This window comes from Cajanus cajan, chromosome 4 (assembly GCF_000230855.2).
Source record: "Cajanus cajan strain Asha chromosome 4, NIPB_CcT2T_4, whole genome shotgun sequence".
Classification (NCBI taxonomy): Eukaryota; Viridiplantae; Streptophyta; class Magnoliopsida; order Fabales; family Fabaceae; genus Cajanus; species Cajanus cajan.
The window spans coordinates 31,039,779-31,063,331 of record NC_138520.1 but is presented as its reverse complement, the minus strand read 5'-3'; positions in this window follow the sequence as shown (position 1 = coordinate 31,063,331).

The window sequence follows — 23,553 nt, the reverse complement described above, 5'->3', positions numbered from 1 at the left end:
TTGGATGCTATTTGTTTCCCTCCTCTCACCTATTGTATTCACTTTGAACATTATTGAAATTTGAGAGCCAAGTGCCGAGTTTCTTCAAAGTCTTCTAGAGAGAGAGTGAGCTTCACCTTTAGGAATTCATTAGAATTTTCCTTCTCTTTGAGTGTGAGCTTTCTCTTGCAACTTGAGCTTGGATACTTCCATCCAAGGCTTTAGCCTTCATCATCCATGTTCAATCATCCTTCAAGCTTCATTTCCATTCAGTGTTATCTCCTTCAAGAGGATCCGTGGCTAGGAGGAGCTAAGGAGAAGAACATCCATCACTTCTCCCTACTTACTTCCATCAATTTTGGTATCAAGAGCAAGGTCTTCAAGGAGATAAGTTTTGCTTCATCCTTTTTGTGTCCGTGTTCTTCTTATGTCTTTGTGTGTTCTTGTGTTTGTCTTGTTTGAGTTTCAAAATTCGGATCTATATTTTGATGTTATTGAGTTCATAGATCCATTGTTGATTGTCTTGATTTTTCTTCCATAATCAACTTGTTAGGAACTATTTGCTTTGTGCTAATTTTGAGTTTTATTTTGAGTCTCTCCATTCCTTGTATGTGTCCGTGATTGGACCTCATGCATTGCATTTAGATTTTGGTTTTGAATCTATGTTTTGTCTTAGAAGTTTGTGTTTAGTCTTTATATGTTGCAAATTCCTTGAATAGCATGTTTAACCTAGTTTTATTTTGAGTTTTGTGTCCATATATTGCTTTCGGTTTACCTATTGTTCTTGCCTCCTATATGTGCTTTTTCTTTTACCTTATTGTGTTCATAACTTGCTATTAGTTCTAGTAAGTTTCCTTAGAGTTAGGTTTCCTTTGTGTTCTTAAGTTTTCAAATCACTTTCCATTGAAAATCTTATAAAAAAATTTTGATTCAAAATTTCAAGTGCTTAATTCTACTTCTAGTGCACTCTTTCTTGTGGATTCAATTTTTAAAAAAGATTAGAGGCTAAAAAAAACAGAGATAAAACAGAGCCTAAAACAAAAGAAAAGACCTAAAGTTCAAAAGAAAAATAGTTCAAAAAGAATCCAAACCAAAACCTAAAACTAGTGCACTAGTTTATCATTCTCACTTGAAATTTGACCTAATTTTTGGCTGATTTGTATTCTCGGTTTCTATAGCTTGGAACCTTAGAAAAATTTGAAATAAAAGGCAAAAACACTCTCTGGAATCTTAATTTGATACTGGAAAAAGAAATAATTAAAAAAAAATATATATATAATACAATTTAAAATACAAAAGCCGAGAGGTGTACATTGGTGAAAATTCATTTGGTTCCTTGTTATTGTTTTGGCTACTAATTTTGCTATACTTGTCCAATTGCTTTCAAATTTTTTTTGTTTTCTTCATCTACTCTAGTACCTATCTAGGATTCATTCTAACTGAGTGCTAGCTTCATTTTGGGGTCTTAATTTTCCAGTTTTACTTGTTGAACTTCTTTGAGTCTTGTCATATACACATATTACTCTTAATTTTGGTATAAGCTTTCCAAATTGTGCTTTGTTGCTTGTCTAGTTTTCTTTCAATAATTTCCTGTGCTGGAAGTGGCCTTAAATCCTTGCTCAAGGATCAAGCATTGCTCAACAAAGAGTAGGAAAAATTTTGGACACTATAATCACCAAATTGACCTAATTTAGTGACCAAAATCCTCCTAAATCTCCTTCACTTGAGTGACCAATTCCTTCACCTTGTGAGGCAGCCACCTTAACCTCTTTGTTGTGTTTCTTTTGCAGGTCCAGGAGCAGCATATTGAAGGATTAGTGGCGGATTAAACACTTGGTTAAGTGTTAGAAAAGTTGAACACAAAACCGCCACTAATTGGTCACCAAAGCCGCCACTTTATTGCTTTTTAGGCTAGTTTAATTTTTGTCAATTCTCTTGTATTTTTAAACCAATTTGTAAAGCTTGGAGGGAGTATTAAGAAGCTGGTCAGGTATATCTACATCCTTGATAGACTCTCACGTGTAGTACTAGTGGAAGTGGCTTGGAAATTTCATATGTTTCAAGCTTCCACTTAGGATATCCGACTAGTTGCTTAACTTGCTTCTTTTAAGTTTTCTTGTACTTAATTGCTTTACTTTGTTGCCTATAAACGTCTAGAATTGTGTAGTTTTATTTTCTCACGTTTAGTTAAGTGTCAAAAACAAACAAAGTTGTAAAAAGCATACAAAAATTTTTGTGAAAAGTTTTGGGGAATTGGAAATACCACAAAGGAGTTTAGTGATTTCCACTTGAAAAGGCTTGGTTATTAAGTGGCTCTTTGTAGCTCACCTCCCTTGATAGTGCAACTTGTACACTTAGACTTCCAAGTACTATTTTCATTCCTAGAAAATACCAAAAACATTTTATAACTTTTTGCATAGCATACAAATTCTTTTTGCTTAACCATGAGTCATCATTCTCAAGGTAGTAGTGACTTTGATACTCCTAAAAGTTTTGAAAGAATTGTCAAGGAGGTTGAAGCACTAAAACTTTGGAAAAATGATGAGATGCTTCAAAAACAAAAAGAGAAACTTGAAAAAGAAGTACAAATCATGGCTTTGGAACAAGAAATCCAAAAGATTAAGCAAAGGGAAGAAAACCTTTTAAAAAGATTAAATAAAAATAAAAGTCCAAAAGGTTCTTCTAGGAGCTCAACCAAGAGCTCCAATGATTCTCAAAGCCAAGATAATGATGGTAGTATGCATATGGATGCTTACTATCAACCAACACCTAGGAGAGTCATTAAAGAACACAAAGTGAGGGAATCAAGGGTTAATCTCCCTTACTTTCATGGAAAAGAAAATGTGGACGCCTACTTAGATTGGGAGATGAAAGTGGAGCAAATCTTCACTTGTCATCAAGTAGGTGAGGAAAGAAAGGTTCCTTTGGCCACCCTAGCTTTTCAAGGACAAGCCATGTATTGGTGGACATCCTTGGAAAGAGAGAGAAGACTTCACAATGATCCTCCCATCACTTATTGGAATTAGTTGAGGAGCGCTATGAGAAGAAGGCACATACCTTCTTATTATAGTAGGGAGCTTATGGATAAGCTCCAAAGGCTCCAACAAAAGGGTATGAGTGTTGAGGAGTATAGGCAAAAGATGGAGTTATATCTCATGAGGGCTGGGATAAGGGAAGAAGAAAGATTGACCATTGCTAGATTTCTAAGTGGTCTTAATTTTGACATAAGAGATAGAGTTGAGTTACTCCCTTATAGGGACCTTGATGACTTGGTCCAACTTTGTATAAGGGTGGAACAACAAAATTTGAGAAAATCCTCTTTTAAAGGTAAAACTCAATCTAGCTCTTATGTTAAGAAAGACTACAAGAGGGAGGGTCACTTTGATTCCTCTAAGAAATTTGGCAAAGAAAAAGAAAAAGAAAATGAGAAAAATAAAAATATTGTCACTTCTAGTAGCAAAACTAGTGATATCAAATGCTTTAAGTGTCTTGGGAGAGGACACATAGCCTCTCAATGCCCAACTAAAAAGGTGATGATTTTGAAGGGGTAAGACATTTATAGTAGTGTTGATGAATCTAGTTCCACTACTTCAAGTGATAGTGAATCAAGTGAGGAAGACCATTCCATTGAAAGTGCATATCCTTGTGATGGTCAACTTCTCATGATTAGAAGGCTTCTAGGAAGCCAACCTCATGAGTCCCATCTTTCACAAAGGGAGAACATTTTTCACACAAGGTGTAAAGTTTTAAACAATGCTTGTTCTCTCATTGTAGATAGTGGGTCTTGTTGCAACTGTTGTAGCACAAGGTTGGTGGAGAAGCTTGGTCTTACTATTATTCCTCATCCGAAACCATATCAACTTCATTGGATTAATGAAGATGGGGATATTAATGTTAATCAACAAGTGAAAGTCAAGTTCTCTATTGGTAACTATGAAGACCAAGTGGTTTGTGACATAGTTCCAATGGAAGCTTGTCATATTTTGTTGGGAAGGCCATGGCAATTTGACAAGAAAACCATGCACAATGGCCTTACCAATGAAATTACTTTCACTCATAAAGAAAAGAAATTTGTACTTCATCCTTTGTCTCCTTCACAAGTGATAGAGGATCAAGTACAAATGAAAAAGAAAAGAGAAGAAGAAAAAAAAAACTTGAATAAAAAAAAAGAAAAGAAGGAAAAGAAGCATAAGTTTTCAAAGAAGGATGACGAGAAATCTTTTCCAAAAGAAGGAATTCAACAAGAACCTTTAAAAGAAACTTTGATTGTTGAAAAACCTTCTTACATTCTTCTTTGTAAAGGTATGCTTCAGTGTCATAATTTAAGTATTGAACTTAGTTCTTTATCTCCTCAAGTTTCTCATTTATTAAAAGAATTTGATGATATATTCCCTAGTGAAGGTCCACAAGGCCTTCCTCCTTTTAGGGGTATAGAACATCAAATTGATTTTGTGCCTGGGGTTAGTCTACCCAATAGACCAGCCTATAGGACAAATCCTCAAGAAACTAAGGAGATCGAGAATCAAGTCCATGAATTATTGAATAAGGGTTGGGTACAAAAGAGTTTGAGTCCCTGTGCTGTGCCTGTATTGTTAGTGCCCAAGAAAGATGGAAAATGGAGAATGTGTTGTGATTGTAGGGCCATTAACAATATCACAATCAAGTACAGGCACCCAATCCCTAGACTTGATGATATGCTTGATGAGTTACATGGTGCTTCCATATTTTCTAAAATTGATCTTAAAAGTGGTTATCACCAAATAAGAATTAAAAAGGGTGATGAGTGGAAAACTGCTTTTAAAACCAAATCTGGATTATATGAGTGGTTAGTTATGCCTTTTGGTTTAACTAATGCACCAAGTACATTCATGAGGCTTATGAATAATGTCTTGAGAGAATGTATAGGAAAATTTGTTGTTGTTTATTTTGATGACATATTAATCTATAGTAGGTCTCAAGATGATCATTTAGGACATCTTAGAGAAGTTATGATGATCCTTAGGGAAAACCAATTATTTGCAAATCTTGAAAAATGTACTTTTTGTGTGGATCATGTGGTTTTCCTAGGGTTCATTGTAAGCAAAAATGGGGTTCAAGTAGATCCCGAGAAAATTAAAGCCATTCAAGAGTGGCCCAAGCCTAAAAATGTTAGTGAAGTTAGGAGTTTTCATGGATTAGCAAGTTTTTATAGAAGATTTGTACCTAACTTCTCTAGCATTGCTTCACCCTTGAATGAGCTTGTCAAAAAAGATATTTTATTTGAATGGACTTCAAAGCATGACCAAGCATTTCAATTACTTAAAGATCAACTTACTAATGCACCCATTTTAGCTCTTCCTAATTTTGAAAAGACTTTTGAGCTAGAATGTGATGCATCAGGAGTTGGCATAGGAGCTGTGTTATTGCAAGGAGGACACCCCATTGCATATTTTAGTGAAAAACTAAAAGGGGCCTCCCTCAATTACCCTACCTATGATAAGGAGTTGTATGCATTGGTTAGAGCTTTACAAACTTGGGAGCACTATCTTGTGTCCAAAGAGTTTGTCATCCATAGTGACCATGAGTCACTTAAATATTTAAGAGGTCAAGGTAAATTAAATAAGAGACATGCCAAATGGTTAGAGTTTCTTGAACAATTTCCATATATTATTAAATTCAAGAAAGGAAAATCCAATGTTGTAGCTGATGCTTTATCTAGGAGACATACCTTGCTTGTGTCCCTAGGAACTCAAATTCTTGGATTTAATAATATTAGGGAATTGTATGAAGAAGATCTTGAATTCAGTGCTAATTATAAAAAATGTCAACAAAAAGCTTTTGATGGTTTCTATATGGCTGAGGGGTATTTATACAAAGAAGGAAGATTGTGTATACCCCAAGGATCCATTAGGAAACTATTAATTAAAGAGAGTCATGAAGGTGGGCTTATGGGGCACTTTGGTGTTGATAAAACCCTTAGTTTTCTAAAAGAAAAATTTTATTGGCCCCATATGCGAAAGGATGTCCAAAGGCACTGTTTTAGATGTTTAGCTTGTTTACAAGCTAAGTCTAAAGTAATGCCTCATGGAACATACACACCTTTGCCTGTTGCTTCTTCTCCTTGGGTGGATATTAGCATGGATTTTGTGCTAGGTTTACCTAGAACCCAAAGGGGAATGGATTCTATTTTTGTGGTAGTGGACCGTTTCAGTAAAATGGCTCATTTTATTCCATGCCACAAAGTAGATGATGCAAGCAATATTGCAAAACTTTTCTTTAGAGATGTGGTTAAACTTCATGGGCTTCCTAAAACTATAGTTTCAGATAGAGATACAAAGTTTCTAAGCCACTTTTGGCGTGTCTTATGGTCAAGACTAGGAACTAAACTCCTCTTTTCAACTACTTGTCATCCTCAAACAGATGGCCAAACTGAGGTAGTGAATAGATCTCTGTCTACTATGCTTAGGGCAGTCCTAAAGGGTAATCACAAATCTTGGGATGAGTTTTTACCTCATATTGAATTTGCCTACAATAGGGTAGTTCATAAAACTACCAATATTTGTCCTTTTGAGGCTGTTTATGGGTTTAATCCTTTAACTCCTTTGGACTTGATACCTCTTCCTAATGTTGAACATTTCATTCATAAGGAAGGGGCTTCAAGGGCTGATTTTGTTAAGAAACTTCATGAAAGGATTAAAATTCATATTCAAAATCAAAATGAGAAATATGCAAAACAAGGAAGTAAAGGCAAGAAGTCTATGATCTTCGAGGAAGGAGATTGGGTTTGGCTTCATTTAAGAAAAGAACGTTTTCCAAATCAAAGGAAGTCTAAACTCAGTCCTAGAGGAGATGGTCCCTTTCAGGTCTTACAGCGTATCAATGATAACGCTTATAGACTTGATTTACCCTCTGACTATGGAGTCAGCACCACTTTTAATGTTAGTGATCTTAAACCTTTTGTAGGTGCTAGTGATGATGAGGAAGAGTCTTCAGATTCGAGGACGAATCCTTCTCAAGAGGGAGGGAATGATGGAAGAGCATGGGCTAAAGGCCCAACCACTAGAGCTATGGCCAGGAGGTTACTTGAAGATTTGACTGCTTCAGAGCTTAGTGGGCCCAATGGGCTTGGTGGGCCTAGGGTGCTTCTTACTTGGGCTTAATTGATTATACACCATGTTTAATTGTACTTTCTTAGTTTAGGAATCTATTTTCATGTTGGTCTTGTATTTTGACCATAGATTAGGGTTTAGGCTAGTTGGGCCTAGTTTTGGGTTTCATGGGCCTTTGGGCTTTTGGTACCCAATATTGGGCTCATTATTTTCCTTGTAATATTTCCTATTGATTGTATTCATTAGACCATTGTATTTTGGTCATTAGTTTAGGGTTTAAGGAGGTTTAATAGTTCATTTGAATTAGGACAAATTAGGTCAAATTTAGGATGAATTTAAGTTGCATTTAGGTCACACTTTTGGCACCACCTTGGTTGCACAAGTGTGACACCGAAATGCAACCCTAAATTCACTCTAAATTTGTAATACCCATTTTTTTTATTATTAATTATCAATGGCATTTTCGTAAATTTTATAAAGGTATAGGGGTATTCTTGTAATTTTATTACTGATGGCATTTTCGCAATTTTAAAAAAATTTAAGGGGTGTTTTGGTAACTTGGAACGGGCCGTTCCAAAAGCAAAACGGGCCGTTCCAAGCTTAAAAATTATACTAAATTTTTTTAGTGAGAACGGGCCCAGAACGGGCCGTTCCAACTAGGAGAACGGGCCGTTCTGACTTTGGAACGGGCCATTCTGGAGGGAGAACGGGTCGTTCCGGAAGGAGAACGGGCCGTTCTGGATGAGTCTCGGAACGGGCCGTTCTGATTTTAGAACGGGCCGTTCTGCTTTTTGGGAACGGCCGTTCCGATTTTGGAACGGGCCGTTCCAGTTTAAAAATTTGCGTACATTTGAAAGATTCGGAACGGGCCATTCCGAATTCAATACGGGCCGTTCCGGGTGACTCTGGTTGCCTATAAATAGGGGCCAGGGGGGGTGAAAAAAAATATACTGAGAAAAGAGAATCCTAGAGAGAGAAAGAGGAGAGAGAGAGAAAGAAAAAGAGGGGAGGAGAAAAGAAAAGAGGAGAGAGAAAGAGGAATCCAGTAGATGAGGTTCTGCTAGGGGAGAGAAAAGAGGAGAGAAGAGGAGATTCTGCCCGAGTTTCGGCCCTTGCTTAAGGAGAGAGGTGGAGGTTCTGCCCGAGTTTCGGTTCTTGTTTAAGGAGAGAGGAGGAGATTCTGCCCGAGTTTCAGTTCAGGTTTATCCAAGTAAGGGTAGTGCTTATAAAATTAATCTAGTATATATGAGCATGATAGGAATAGTATAATTTTAATATGCTATTTTATGTGGAGATTTTCATTTCATATAGTATAATTTGGATCAATTGATGGTTGTTTAATATGCTATGTATGTGGTTTGGAAAAGTAAATAGGACTTAAAGGAGTAAGGTTATGGTATGGATTAGATCTCTTGGTGAGATCAGGATATAATCTTTGGAAAAATATGAAATTTGGGAATCCCATGGTGAGGATTCCAATGTGGAACTTTTCCAAAGATTATATGATAAACCACTTCAGATGTTAGGTGGATTCTGAAGTACTCCTCTAAGTATTCTATTTGCTACCGGTATGGGGGCAAGGCCGAGTCATACCGATGGATGAAGTGGCCATGATCACCAGGGTTACGTGACGACGTAATCCAACTGTATATTTTCCATGAGAGGTTAGGTGTGGGACATGGGTTGCTGACATGTTTCACCGTATCAACACTTGGTTTGGATGGTGTTGAGGCCAACATTTGGTTTGGATGTGTTGGTTACATCATGGATTATACAGTGGTGTGACTTTGTTTTGGATATGGAATCTGTATACATATGGTATGGATTGTATACATTGGTTATGGATTATTTTATTATCATAAAATATGTATATATTGGCATGGACGTGTATACATTATATTTTGGGTTGGTCTATATTTAGAATGGAAAATGACTTGTTGGTCTGGATAAATACTGTGGATAAATATTTGTTTAATGATATTTTATTATGATATACTATGGTTGGTTTTATATGTGCTAACCCTTGTGTTTCCATGTGGTTTGGACTGTGATGATCTCACTATGTGGGGGAGCAGATCAGGTGTGAGGCCTTGGGATAGCAAGGAGTCTTTTGGGGTAGCTGCTTTGAGAAGTGGCTAGACGTAGAGCTTGACTAGCACCTAGGGTGTCTAACTTATATTTCATGATGTTACTATTGGATTACTGTATAATTTTACCAAGAATGACTCTGATATAATTATGTTTGATATTATGAAATAATTTTTTTCACTCTATCGTAGCTGGCTTTTGCTCTATTTTCTTTATTTTATATTATTTTATTTTGGCTGGTTATTAATGTGACGACCTAGGGTGGGTCGTTACAATTTTGGTATCAGAGCTGGTCGAGTCTCTTTAGGGTTTGTGGGAAATGGTCTTATTATGTTTCTGTTGAGTGGAAATAGATTTTTTTTTTTTGAAAGGAATTTCTTATGTGTTTTAGTGTAAACTCATGGGTTCCTTGATCTTTTATCTTTATTAGGATGGTTGGTAGGGGAAACCATTCTCATCCTTCTTCAGGTGTAGATGAGCGGCAGATTGCTCAGGCTATGGAGCTAATTGCTGCTGCTATTGGACAACAGAATACTTTGTTGGCTCAGATGGAGACCAACCGGGCTGCAGCTGAAGCAGCTAGGACTGAAGTATCTGATGAATATAGGGGCTTGTCAGAGTTCAGAAAAGGGAATCCTCCTCAATTTACAGGTGTTAATGGACCTGAAATTGCTGATCAATGGATTGAAGAGATGGAGAAAATCTTTATGGTGATGCATTGTCCTGAGGAAAGGAAGCTAGTTTATGCTGTTTATATGTTGGTGGGTGAGGCTAGTTTCTGGTGGAAAGGTGCTCAAGCTATGATGGAAGCTAGAGGGGAGGTGATAAATTGGGAAAATTTCAAAAAGGTATTCCTAGAGAAATATTTTCCAGATAGCGCCAGATATGCTAAGGAAGCTGAATTTTTGAGATTGCAACAAGGAAATATGTCAGTACAAGAGTATGTGGTCAAGTTTGAACACTTGGCTAGGTATTATTCTCAAGCTATCACTGAAGCCTGGAGATGCAGGAAGTTTAGTGAGGGTCTAAGATTTGAGCTGAAAAAGACTATTGTCCCTATGGGGATTGTGGAATTCCCAGTTCTAGTTGAAAAGGCAAAAACAGTTGAGAGATTTGAAGGAGGAAATAGAGTGGCAAAGGGTCTAGAGGGATCATCTGGATTTGGGAGGGGGAAACATCCTCAAAAGAGACCATCTCAGTTTCAAATTGGAAATGCTAATAAGAAACCGATGGGGACTACTACCACAAGAGATGTTCAGAGTATTAGATGTTATATCTGTGGAGGCCCACATATGATGAAGGACTGTTCTACAAAGAACTATACGTGTTTTAAATGTGGCAAGGTGGGTCACATGGCTAAAGATTGCATTGTCAAAAATATTCCAGCTAGAGAGAACCAGAAAGTGGATCGGCCTACTGCAGCAGGTCGTGTCTTTGCTTTAACAGGTGCTGAAGCTGAAACGACATCTGAGCTGGTAAAAGGAAAGGGCAAAGCTGATGGTAATGATATTTCTATTTTATTTGATTCTGGTGCTTCACATTCTTTTATTTCTTATGAATGCGTGGCAAGGTTAAATTTAGTTGTGAGTTCTTTGTGTGTGGATCTAGTTGTTTCTACCCCAGCTTCAGGGTCTGTTTTGACTTCTGAGGTTTGTTTGAGATGTCCAGTGGAGGTGGAAGGGCGTTGTTATAAAGTGAATTTATTTTGTTTACCTCTATCCGATTTGGATGTGATTTTAGGGATGGATTGGCTTTCTGCCAATAGGATTTTGATAGATTGTTCAGAGAAGAAATTAATCTTTCCTACTGATGAACAGGAGAGATTTATTTCTAATAGACAGGTAGATGGATTGTTGAAGGATGGAGCTCTTGGGTTTATGATCTTATCTTTTATTAGTGTAGAGAATGAAAAGTTGTTGAATAGTATTGATGTTGTTAGAGAATTTCCAGAGGTTTTTCCGGATGATGTTCCGGGATTACCACCAAAGCGAGAGTTAGAGTTTAGTATTGATCTTATACCAGGGGCGGGACCAGTGTCCATTTCTCCTTATAGAATGGCACCAGCGGAGTTATCTGAATTGAAGAAGCAGGTTGAAGAACTTTTGGAGAAGCAGATTGTAGACCCCTAAAATTGTCCGGGTCGGAAATAAAGCTTGAAGGCTCTCGAAGACTGAAGGAAGATCAGCCAGAAGGACTCCTGGAAGGCCCTAGGAGGGTTCTCTGTAGGTCTAGAGGTCTTAGAATAGCTTAAAATAAGGAAGTGGAGGGAATGAAGCCCAATACGGCCGTACTGAACTTAATACGGCCGTATTGAAGCTTCAATACGGTCGCAGTGAACTCAATACGGCGTATTGAAGTTTCTGAAACTTCAATACGGCCGTACTGAAATCAATACGGCCGTATTGAAGCTTCAATACAGCCGCAGTGAACTCAATACGGGCGCATTGAAATTTCTGAATTTCAATACGGCCGTATTGAACTCAATACGACCGTATTGAAGTTCAAAAATTTCAATACGGCCGTATTACTTCTGTAGGCCGTATTGCGCCTATTCCCTATAAATATGACGTCAATTGGACGTCATTCCACACTTTTCAGATAGTTTCAACCCTCTCCTTGAGTATTCTGGGGTTTTTGAGCAGTGTTCTGCCCTAGAAATCACTCGGAGAGTTGATCCGACAAAGTTCTTGAGCCCCGAGCCATTTTGCTTGAGGATCGAACCTAGTCGAAGGGAAATCCTCCGGATTTCCATAGTTAAAAGTTTTTAGGAAGGAGCGAGCGAGCTTGTAGAGCGAGGGAACGCCAAAAAGCTTCCCAGTTTTACTCAATATATAAAAGCACGCTTCAAGAGGTTTCTTCTTAAATCCATCCTTTTACTGCTTTCTGTGTGCATATTTAAACTGTCATCATGTAGATAGTTAATTTATAATCGCTTATAATAAATAGGGGTAATTTAGTAATTTTACGCTATTATTTTAGAAATAATCTGTCATAGGGAACCCGAAAGGGGCGCTGTGGGGTGCTAACACCTTCCCCACGCGTAACCGACTCCCTTACCCGACTCTGGTTGTAATGGCCAAAGTTGATTTATAAAATCAATTGCCTTATCCCTTTTTCCAATGTTTTGAGTAAAACATTGGTGGCGACTCCACGAACCCTCCTTTTGCGAAAACCACTAATCCATGGAGGGTCCCGCTTGGGATTAATATGGATTAGTGAGACTTTTAATAAATAAATTGGATAAGATCGACAAGGTCTCAGTTTGAGAACAAGTCGTTCTAATAATCCAATACATTTTCAAAACTAAAATAAAAGCGAGCTCGACCGTCTTCGCGACCGCCGAGGCCCGTTTGGGCCGGTGGCGACAGATGGCGACTCCACTGGGGAAGCTTCGAGAGTCAGTCCCATTTAGTGACAGATTATTTTTAACAAATAATAGTTAAAATTACTTCATTACCCCTTGCTTGTATGATAACATGCTTTATATATTTGGCTTTAAATAACTGTTGTTTGTTTAAATTTCCGCAATTGTTTGAAATAAAAATTGCACACAAACCTTTGCACACAACAGTTCCCTCTATACCCGGGGGCATGAGTGATTAACCATAGGGAGTGGATGTTAGTACGGCCGGTTGAATGGGTCTATAGGAGCCTACGAGACCGTTGTCGGAAAAACATCACTCAAGGTGATAACCATGAACTTGAGTCCGACAGTGCGTTGGAGCTTTCCATCGACTTACGACGAGAGGAATTGGGTCCCTATAATGGGGGCACCTTGGGGGCCTTTGACCAAGTGAGAACAGTTAGATCTTCCTTGAATATGCACTTTTCTGCAGGAGACCCCTACCTCGTGATTCGCTCGTGACTGTTCATGGATGAGTGAATTGTTTGTGTAAATGCTTATGTGAAATTGTTTGTGCATTAATAAATAACCTCGTGATAAGGTCTAAAGAATAATCCCCATGCATGAAAAAACCATGACATAAGAGGAAAGACCATGTGTGAAAATATAATAAAAGTAAGGAGCATGTACATCATTACCAATAAGACATCATGCATCCTCATAAACCATGCATTTTAGGTTCACTAATACCCTCTCGATGTGAGTGAAAGAGACCCGTGACTATTGAGTTTCTCCGTTGAGGAGAGATCATAAGTCAAGGAGGGTGGTAACACTCTGTTTTAAAAAAGGCAGCGCCTTAAAAATGGAGGGTTATCAAGCTCACGTCAAGAGTGTATTCATATCATAAAATAAACTAACTAAACATTCATTTTAGAAAGTGGCTGGTCATCTCTCTGTCCTCACACGCGCAAAGAAGATCAAGAAAATGGAAGCATTGGAGGAGCAAAACAAAAAGCTCACAACCGAGCTTTCACAACTTAAAGACCAAATGGCGCAAATGATGGAACTCATGCGTCATCACAACATCCATGGATCTCATCACAGTGATCATGGGTCCCATCATGAGGGAGAGGAGGAAGAGCATGAAAAAGATCCTCCACACGCTGTACCCCTTGGGGCTGGAATTATGATTAAAGAGCCCGAGGTTTCAAAAGAACAATTCCACGCCCTAGAGGATCGGTTGAGGGCTATGGAGGGGCATGATTTTGACATCAAAGATGCCGCTGACATGTGTTTAGTGAGGGACATTCAATTCCCTCCTAAATTTAAAGTGCCGGATTTCCCAAAGTACGTGGGATCGACTTGCCCCAAAAGTCATCTCACCATGTACTGTCGCAAGATGGCTGCATATGCCACAAATGAAAAGCTCTTGATCCACTGCTTTCAAGAGAGCTTAGCCGAAACTGCACTCAATTGGTATATGCAGCTGGATGGAAATCAAGTGTGCACGTGGAGGCAGTTGGCCGACGCCTTTCTCAAGCGCTATAAGTATAACATCGACCTAACACCCGATAGGTCAGATCTTCAAGCCTTGAGTAAAAAGAATGATGAATCCTTCAAGGCGTACGCCCAACGTTGGAGGGAGTTGGCGGCCCAGATAGAGCCCCCGCTGTCAGATAAGGAGACGGTGTCCTTATTCATCAACTCGTTGACTGCTCCCTATTACGATAAAATGATAGGGAACACAAGAACACTCTTCTCGGACATCATCACCATTGGAGAAAGGGTGGAACAGGGACTCAAAAGTGGAAAGCTGGCTAAGCCTTCCCAACCTTATGAAGCTAAGAAGGCCTACGGGAAGAAGAAAGAAGGAGGAGTCAGCGCTGTAACCATTTCTCCATCTTCTTCCACTTCGAAGTCAGGCAGATCGCAATACAACTCTGTGAAGAAGTTTGACAAACTTCCGACCACTTATAGCGATCTCCTGCCGAAGCTAGTAGAGGCTCAACTTCTAGCTTACGTTCCACCGAGAAAGATCGACCCACCTTACCCCGATTGGTACAAACCACAAGACAAATGTCTATACCATTCGGGAGCGCCGGGGCATTCAACGGAGAACTGTTTAGCTCTCAAACACAAGGTCCAAAGCCTTATTGACGCTGGTTGGGTCACTTTCGATTCGACAGCGCCCGATGTGAGCAAGAATCCTCTACCAAAGCAGGAGTAGAGTATGGCAAGCCACGATAGGGCCCCTCCACATTTTTCTTTTTTTGGGACTCATGATCAGTACCCGAGATCATGAGGACCTTTTTCATGTAAATAAGGGTTTTGTACAGTTTTACATACATATATCAATAAAAAGGCATTTTCCACATATTATTCTCTCATTTTGTTCTATTCTCTCTCTCTCATTAATATTAATAAACTCTAAACCTAAACAGAACCAATAAATAATTATGTCTGTGATTGCTCGCTCTGACCGGGATCCAAAAGCCGAGGATGAATGGGTTGAGTCGGACAGTGATGAGGAGACCATCTCTCCGGATCTGCAAAGACTGCTAGATCAAGAAGCTCGTCTACTCCAACCGTATCAAGAAGAATTGGAGACCGTAAATTTGGGGCAGGGTCAAGAAATACAAGAGGTCAACATTGGGACCCATATCAGTGATGAAATAAAATCACAATTGATCCAATTATTAAGGGAATACAAGGATGTATTTGCATGGTCGTACCGTGATATGCCCGGTTTGGACTCTAAAATCGTCGAGCACAAGTTGCCATTGAAAGAAGGGTTTCGACCCGTTAAACAAAAGCTTCGACGAATCAAGCCCGAATGGTCTTTAAAGATCAAGGAGGAGGTGGAAAAACAATTAGACGCGGGATTCTTGGTTGTATCCCAATATCCCGAATGGCTGGCTAACATTGTGCCAGTTATCAAAAAGAATGGAAAGGTTAGAGTGTGTGTTGACTATAGGGATCTGAATCGTGCCAGTCCAAAGGACGATTTTCCCTTGCCACATATTGATACACTCGTGGATCACACAGCCACGAACACGCTCTATTCCTTTATGGATGGATACTCGGGGTATAACCAAATCAAAATGAATATGGAAGACCGCGAGAAAACTTCTTTCATCACACCCTGGGGCACTTTTTGCTATAGGGTAATGCCTTTTGGACTTAAAAATGCGGGCGCCACCTACCAACGAGCGATGGTGACACTATTCCACGATATGATCCACAAGGAAATTGAAGTATACGTGGATGACATGATCGCAAAGTCGAAAGACGAGATGAACCATATTCAATATTTGAGAAAATTATTCAATCGGCTTCGCAAGTATCAGCTTAAGCTAAATCCGGCTAAGTGTACTTTCGGAGTCCGGTCGGGTAAGCTTCTCGGGTTCATCGTTAGTGAAAAAGGCATAGAGGTGGACCCCGATAAAGTAAAGGCAATAATGGAAATGCCTCCTCCTAAAACCGAGAAGGAGATAAGAGGATTCCTTGGCAGGGTGAACTACGTTGCAAGGTTCATCGCACAGTTGACTGACACATGCAAGCCAATATTCAAGCTGTTGCGCAAGAATCATTCCGAAACTTGGGATGAGAATTGTCAACGAGCTTTTGACAAGGTCAAACAGTGCTTGGCCAATCCACCAGTATTGGTGCCACCTGTCGAGGGAAGGCCATTAATCCTCTATCTAACAGTGCTTGATGAGTCCATGGGAGCCGTGCTAGGACAACAGGACGAAACTGGAAAGAAAGAACGAGCCATCTACTACTTGAGCAAGAAATTTCTAGATTATGAAACCCGCTACACGCCGCTAGAAAAGACGTGCTGCGCATTAGCATGGGCGACACAAAGGCTCAGGCAGTATATGATTAGGCATACTACTTGGTTGGTTTCCAAAATGGACCCAATTAAGTATGTGTTCGACAAACCCATAATCACTGGGAAGATTGCCCGATGGCAAGTGCAATTATCAGAATTCGACATCATACATGTCACCCAAAAGGCCATCAAGGGTAGTACCCTAGCTGATTACCTAGCACACGGGCCGACCAATGATTATCAATCCCTTCAAGATGATTTCCCCGATGAGCATATAATGAGTATACAACATGAAGAACCAAAAGATGATGCGTGGACCATGTATTTTGATGGAGCCTCCAACATGCTTGGACAGGGGATTGGGACAGTGTTAATCTCCCCACAAGGAAAGCATATCCCTCTAACAACAAGACTCAATTTCGACTGTACAAATAATATGGCCGAATACGAGGCTTGTGCGTTAGGAATCCAAGCGGCTATCAACAATGGTATCCTTAAACTCAAAGTATTTGGAGATTCGGCTTTAGTCATCCATCAGCTACGAGGTGACTGGGAAGTCCGAAATCCTAAACTGATACCATATGTTGAGCATATCAAAGATTTGACACAATTCTTCCAAAGTGTCATCTTTGAATACATTCCAAGGGAGGAGAATCAGTTTGCTGACGCCCTTGCTACGCTCTCATCAATGTTCGCCTTGGATAGTGAACATGAAATGCCCGTCATTAATATCCGGCGGCATAATAAGCAAGCGTTCTGCCTTCTGATAGATGAAGATATCGACGATTGTCTATGGTTCCACGATATCAAACAATATCTGAAAAAAGGGGAATATCCTGACATGGCCAACGATAATGACAAAAAGCATATCCGAAGAATGGGCCATGGGATTTCTGCTAATAGGAGAAACCCTCTACAAAAAGAATTATGACTCGGTCTTGTTGAGATGTATAGACCAAGTCGAAGCTCAAAATGTGATCAAAGAAATACATGAGGGGGTTTTCGGTACCCACATTCCCGGACCTGCAATGGCTAAGAAAATCCTTAGGGCAGGGTACTATTGGTCGACCATGGAAAGGGATTGTTACCAATACGTTCGGAAATGCCACAAATGTCAAGCATATGCCGACAATATTCATGTCCCACCAACGCCACTCAATGTGTTAGCTTCACCTTGGCCATTTGCAATGTGGGGCATGGATGTTATTGGACCCATCGAACCAAAGGCATCCAATGGACACAGATTCATCCTTGTGGCCATTGACTATTTCACCAAATGGGTAGAAGCGGCATCATATGCTCATGTGACCCGAAAGGTGGTAACATCCTTCATAAGGAAGAACATCATATGCAGATACGGTATTCCCGATAAGATCATCACTGATAATGGATCCAATCTAAATAACAAGATGGTGGAAGAACTGTGCCAGGAGTTTAAGATCCAACACCACAACTCTTCCCCATACCGACCAAAGATGAATGGGGCAGTCGAGGCAGCCAATAAGAATATCAAGAAAATAGTACAAAAGATGGTTGTCTCATTCAAAGACTGGCATGATATGTTACCCTTTGCTCTCCATGGATACAGGACTTCAGTACGCACATCCACAGGAGCTACTCCATTTTCCCTTGTTTATGGAATGGAGGCAGTTCTGCCTGTTGAAGTCGAAATACCTTCTCTGAGAGTAATCATGGAAGCAAAACTTTCCGAGGCAGAATGGGTTCAAAGCCGGTATGACCAGTTGAACCTCATTGAAGAGAAACGGCTGAACGCCATATGCCATGGTCAAGCCTATCAGAGGAAGATCAAAAAGGCTTTTGACAAGAAAGTCCACCCTCGAGTCTACCATGAGGGAGAGTTGGTGATGAAGAAATTGCTACCAGCTCAAAAGGACAAAATCGGAAAGTGGGCCCCGAATTACGAAGGACCGTACGTGGTAAAGCGAGCCTTCTCCGGAGGAGCACTGATTCTCACAAACATGGACGGAGAAGAACTTCAATACCCAGTCAACGCTGACGTGGTAAAGAAGTATTATGCTTGAAGACGTTGCTTGCACAAGCCCGCTAGGATGAAAACCCAAAAAGGGCATCCTAGGCAAAAATTAGGGCAAAATAAAAAGCCCGCCAGTACAAGGGTACTAGGCAAAACAAAGGCAAAATTATCCCCGCTAGGATACGTCCTAGGCAAAAATTAGGGGCAAAAGAATAAGAAAACAAAGTAAGCAACGATCACTTGAATCGAAAACCGAAAGGCGGTTCAAGTGATAATCTTCTAGAAGCAAGCGTCTTGCAGCATCTACACTCCTGGCTCAGGCATCTCACCCGAAGCGATTAGGGGAACGAGAAGGGCGACAATTACAGATATAATTGTTTAAAGCTAAAACGTATATAGCCTACCCTGGCCAGCCATTCTTCGGAAATTCCTTCTGTACATCTTTCTGTAAAAACATTTGTGAATATTAATAAAATATCCATTCATTTCTTTTCTCTCTTGACCATGTGATTATGCCTCTAAATTGTATTTCTAAAAATTGTATGAGATTCCTTAATAATCGGTCAATAAAGAAAATTGGAGGGGTTCCTGTAAAATCCATAATCTCCTGCATAAAAGGCTCACAAAAATCCTCCCTCGCGTCTATGACAGAAACTCCTCCAAAAAAGAAGAGGATAAGGAGAGTCATTCACTTTTCTAAATAAAAGAACAAAAATAAAAACTTGCATCGCGTGCATCACACACATTAGTTGCACATTCAAAGACCTTATCATGAGGCAATTACATAAAATAGGAAAAATAGAAAATTGCTTGTGTATGACAGCAGTCAACAAAAAGGCAAAAACACAGAAAAAGCCGAAAATGAAAAAAGGCAAGAATATAGAAAATCCAGCAAACAGATTGTACAGAATAACTGAGCCTGGAGAGGCTCGCCGAAATAATACTCTTTCAGAATAATTGAGCCTGGAGAGGCTTGCCTAAATAATACTCTCAGAATAATTGAGCCTGGAGAGGCTCGCCGAAATAATACTCCCCAGAGAAATCTCAGCTTCCACTCACGGGCCAAATTCCTCAGTGAAAGCTATCAAAGTGAGATCAGCAAAATTCCTTAACGGAAGCATGATTCAAACAGTATATCTAGTCAAAGGACTTAAAACTTCCTCAGTGGAAGATAGCTCTCCAACTCAAATAAGGAGTGAAGCTAAGCCTGAAGAGGCTTTCTAAATAATACTCTGGGATACATAAAATCCCCAAATCCCCAGTCGCCTACTCAAGAGGCACCCCTACAAAAGGAGAAAAATAAAAAAAATATATATATCAATAAATATTCCCCAAGCGGAATGTGGCATCCAGCCAAGCACCAAACATCAAGATCATTTGCCTAACAGAAGAGGCCAGTCAAGAAATGAATGACAAAATCCCCAGCGGATAAACAGCCTACACAGAGGCTACAAAAATCAGAAAATCCAAAAGAGATACCCGAATAAGGACAACCGGGATACTCCACCCACGTCAAAAGGACGTCAGCCAAACATAAGGCATCGCTCAACTCAGAGAGAGAGCATCTGTGTCTACACCCTAAGGAGTCAAAAATTCCCCATGGGTACCAACAATGCAATGCAAGTTGGGGCACAAGAACCTATGAATGACTGCACATCCCCTAGACGGATCCCTGCGTTATCCAGCCCTCAGCGGCACAAAATCAGAAAAACCGTCGAAGCAGCATCGTGGACTGTGGAGACAAAAATCATATCAAATCATTGCCGAAGTGATCAGAAGACACGGAAGCAGGCCTGGAGAGGCAATACTCAACTGCTGAATGTTAAGAGGCAGGACCTGGAGAGGGTAAACTCAACTGCTGAATGTTAAGAGGCAGGACCTGGAGAGGGTAAACTCAACTGCTGAATGTTAAGAGGCAGGACCTGGAGAGGGTAAACTCAACTGCTGAATGTTAAGAGGCAGGACCTGGAGAGGGTAAACTCACACTGCTGAATGTTAAGAGGCAGGACCTGGAGAGGGTAAACTCACACTGCTGAATGTTAAGAGGCAGGACCTGGAGAGGGTAAACTCACACTGCTGAATGTTAAGAGGCAGGACCTGGAGAGGGTAAACTCACACTGCTGAATGTTAAGAGGCAGGACCTGGAGAGGGTAAACTCACACTGCTGAATGTTAAGAGGCAGGACCTGGAGAGGGTAAACTCACGCTGCTGAATGTTAAGAGGCAGGACCTGGAGAGGGTAAACTCACACTGCTGAATGTTAAGAGGCAGGACCTGAAGAGGGTAAACTTAGCTACCGAGGTTGTCAGGAGCGCCGAGGTATGCAACAACCTGGAGAGGTTACTCAACAATTTTCCACCGGAAGACGCTACAAGTCAGAAGGTCGGCGCATCACCCGGACAATTGGGTCAACTCCTTTACTTGTCAGCCGGTACACCAAAAGACCGTTTGACTAAGTAAAGGGGGGGCAGCTGTAGACCCCTAAAATTGTCCGGGTCAGAAATAAAGCTTGAAGACTCTCGAAGACTGAAGGAAGATCAGCCAGAAGGACTCCTGGAAGGCCCTAGGAGGGTTCTCTGTAGGTCTAGAGGTCTTAGAATAGCTCAAAATAAGGAAGTGGAGGGAATGAAGCCCAATACGGCCGTACTGAACTTAATACGGCCGTATTGAAGCTTCAATACGGCCGCAGTGAACTCAATACGGCGTATTGAAGTTTCTGAAACTTCAATACGGCCGTACTGAAATCAATACGGCCGTATTGAAGCTTCAATACAGCCGTATTGAACTCAATACGGCCGTATTGAAATTTCTGAATTTCAACACGGCCGTATTGAACTCAATACGGCCGTATTGAAGTTCAAAAATTTCAATACGGCCGTATTGATTCTGTAGCCCGTATTGCGCTTATTCCCTATAAATATGACGTCAATTGGACGTCATTCCACACTTTTTCACATAGTTTTAACCCTCTCCTTGAGTATTCTGGGGTTTTTGAGCAGTGTTCTGCCCTAGAAATCACTCGGAGAGTTGATCCGACGAAGTTCTTGAGCCCCGAGCCATTTTGCTTGAGGATCGAACCTAGTCGAAGGGAAATCCTCCGGATTTCCATAGTTAAAAGTTTTTAGAAGGAGCGAGCGAGCTTGTAGAGCGAGCGAGCTTGTAGAGCGAGGGAACGCCAAAAAGCTTCCCAGTTTTACTCAATATATAAAAGCACGCTTCAAGAGGTTTCTTCTTAAATCCTTCCTTTTACTGCTTTCTGTGTGCATATTTAAACTGTCATCATGTAGATAGTTAATTTATAATTGCTTAGAATAAATAGGGGTAATTTAGTAATTTTACGCTGTTATTTTAGAAAATAATCTGTCATAGGGAACCCGAAAAGGGGCGCTGTGGGGTGCTAACACCTTCCCCACGCGTAACCGACTCCCTTACCCAACTCTGGTTGTAATGGCCAAAGTTGATTTATAAAATCAATTGCCTTATCCCTTTTTCCAATGTTTTGAGTAAAACATTGGTGGCGACTCCACGAACCCTCCTTTTACGAAAACCACTAATCCATGGAGGGTCCCGCTTGGGATTAATATGGATTGGTGAGACGTTTTAATAAATAAATTGGATAGGATCGACAAGGTCTCAGTTTGAGAACAAGTCGTTCTAATAATCCAATACATTTTCAAAACTAAAATAAAAGCGAGCTCGACCGTCTTCGCGACCGCCGAGGCCCGTTTGGGCCGGTGGCGACACAGATGATCAGACCTAGTGTATCTCCGTGGGGAGCACCAGTGTTATTGGTAAAGAAGAAGGATGGTGGTGTGAGGTTATGTGTGGATTACAGGCAGTTAAATAAATTGACAATCAAGAATAAATATCCATTGCCAAGAATAGATGATTTGATGGATCAGTTAAGGGGAGCTACTATTTTCTCCAAGATTGATTTGAGATCTGGATATCACCAAATTCGGGTAAAGGAAGAGGACATACCAAAGACTGCTTTCAGGACTCGGTATGGCCATTATGAGTATGTTGTCATGCCTTTTGGAGTGACGAATGCTCCAGCTATTTTCATGGATTATATGAACAGGATTTTCAGACCCTTTCTGGATAAGTTTGTGGTGGTGTTCATTGATGATATTCTGGTTTATTCTAAATCTATGGAAGAACATAGAGAACATCTGAGGATAGTTTTGCAGGTATTGAAGGAGAAACAATTATTTGCAAAGTTGTCAAAATGTGAGTTTTGGTTATCTGAAGTTAAGTTCTTGGGTCATGTGATTTCTGCACAAGGAATTGCAGTTGATCCTACTAAGGTGGAAGTGATTTTGAGGTGGGAGCGTCCAAAATCAGTTACTGAAATTAGAGGTTTTGTGGGATTGGCTGGCTATTATAGAAGATTCATAGAAGGATTTTCTAAAATAGTTATGCCTTTGACACAGCTGACCAGGAAGGATCATCCTTTTATATGGACGGAGGAGTGTGAAAGGAGTTTTCAAGTGTTAAAGGAAAAGTTGACTTCGTCTCCAGTGTTGATTCTGCCAGATCCTAATAAATCTTTTGAGGTTTATTGTGATGCATCTCATCAAGGTTTAGGATGTGTTCTTATGCAAGATAGACAGGTTGTGGCTTATGCATCTAGGCAGTTAAAGACTCATGAACGAAATTATCCTACGCATGATCTAGAGTTGGCTGCGGTGGTTTTTGCTTTGAAGATTTGGAGACATTATCTCTATGGAGCAAAGTTTGATGTGTTTAGTGATCATAAGAGTTTGAAATATTTGTTTGATCAGAAAGAGTTAAATATGAGGCAAAGGAGGTGGATTGAGTTTTTGAAAGATTATGACTTTCAGTTAATGTACCATCCAGGTAAAGCAAATGTGGTGGCAGATGCTTTGAGTAGAAAATCTCTTCATATGTCTTACCTGATGGTTAAAGAGATGGAGTTAGTAGAGAAATTCAGGGATATGAATCTTAATGTTGTGATTGCCTCAGATTTTATTAGTTGTGGTATGACTACCATTACTAGTGATTTCTTGGAGATGGTGAAACAAAAACAAGTTCAGGATATGAGATTGAATAAGGTTAGAGAGTTGTTGGGTTCTGAGAAAGCTGAAGGATTTGAACAAGATATGGATGGAATCTTGAGGTACAAGGTTAGAATTTGTATTCCACAAGATAAAGAGTTGAAGAAGTTGATACTTGAGGAAGGTCATAAAAGTAAGTTGAGTGTACATCCG